The sequence below is a fragment of the Arachis duranensis genome, chromosome 9, assembly GCF_000817695.3.
Source record: "Arachis duranensis cultivar V14167 chromosome 9, aradu.V14167.gnm2.J7QH, whole genome shotgun sequence".
In the NCBI taxonomy this organism is placed as follows: domain Eukaryota; kingdom Viridiplantae; phylum Streptophyta; class Magnoliopsida; order Fabales; family Fabaceae; genus Arachis; species Arachis duranensis.
In genome coordinates, this window is record NC_029780.3 from 53,418,198 (window position 1) to 53,419,973 (window position 1,776).

The following is a 1,776-nucleotide window of genomic DNA, read 5'->3' on the forward strand; positions in this document are numbered from 1 at the left end:
ATCACAATTTTAGAGAGAAAAACACACATCAAAAATAAATTATTGGTTGATAAAATGCAACCAATCAATTAGGCTCAAAAATCTTACAGGTTTTGTGTGTTCGAGCTCTAAACCATGTTCCAATATAATATTTCTTCAAACAAGTGTAACAAAAAATTTTATTCAAATTAGCAAAATACTTTAAAAGTTTTCTTGGAAAAGAAAATATTACTTCAACCAAGTGGTAAAATATGCAAAAAATCAAACAAATATGCAATCAATTATGCAAATGCAACAATGAACAAACAAATAAAATAAAAAAATTTTGGTGTTGAGTCAAGAAATAACTAACCCATGGAGATCGTTATCGACCTCCCCACACTTAAAGATTGCACCGTCCTCGGTGCATGCTGAGATGTGCAAGTGGATGGGGGTTGTGGTTTCTCAGCTGAGCTCTTTTTTTTTGTTCCTTTCCTTGCCGGCGATTTGGGAGTAGCTTTCTCCTTTCCTTCCTTGGTGGCCATCCTGAAGAAGGGAAGAGAAAGTAAATTAAATTCAAATAGATATATAGCAAGGAAGAGAACGGAATAGTGGTGATGGATGCACATTAGGATGTAATTGACATTAACACATGCTCGCGGGTACATGTGAAAAGCCATCAATTGAAAATAGCTAGTGCATATAAGGACAAGTAAATGCAAGGTGTTTATTGGCATGCCGGCAAAGGGCATGAGTAGCATAGACCAAGCATCACTTATAATAAATCACCATGTTTGTATTGACAATTATATTCAATTAATAAAATAGTAAAGGGAGTTTATGAAAAGCAAGCATTGAATAGTATAAAGTATAATAGAGAAGTGCATAATGCCATATGGGCTTTTTTACAAACACATAGCATGTATGGTAAATAAGCTATTGAAAGTATTAAATTGAACATGCAAGCAACCCTTCAAAAAGTAATATATAATTGTCAAACAATTTCATAATAATTTACAAGAAAATAATTTCCCAATTAAATTTTTAACACCAAAATAACAAATTTAGAAAAGAAAATAAAAATATGCACAAAATATAAAAAAATGCAATGAATGAAAGTATGCAAATAAATTAAATAAAATAGAATGGAAGTGAGAGAAAATAAGAAAGGAAGAAGAAAGAAATAAGAAAAGATAAGAAGAATAAGGATTCGGAGAAGAAAAGATAAGAAAATTGGCACTAATCTGGAGAGGTTGTGCGACGCCGGCGACGCGGTCACGTGGGTGACGCGGTTGCGTGGTGCGCAATAAGGTTAGGCGACGCGGACGCGTGGGGCACGCGATTGCGTGACTTGATTTGTGCTAGTGGCGCGAGTGCAGCCTCGCGGTCGCACAACTTTCTGTTCAAAACTTATTATTGCCAAAATCCAGGGTGACGCGGTCGCGTGGTCGACGCGATCACGCGGGTGGCCTTTTTCTTAAAATGACGCAGCCGCGTGGGGCACGCGGTCGCGTGGTAGGGCTTGGGCTTCCAACATGAGTCCAGCCCAATTCCAGCTCAACTTTCGGCCATACACCTTGTTACGTCGAAATCCAGGGCCACGCGGTCGCGTGGGTGACGCGGACGCGTGGGGAAGCCATTTTGCAAATGACGCGGCCGCATCAGCGATGCGGTCGCATGGGACGATTTGTGCCCTTGGCACGCCTCCAGCCCTGCTCCTGCGTAACTTTCTATTCAATTTCTTTTCCTCCTAACGCACATACGACGCGGACGCGTCAGTGACGCTGCCGCGTCGCGTGCGTAAATCCCTTTTTTTTT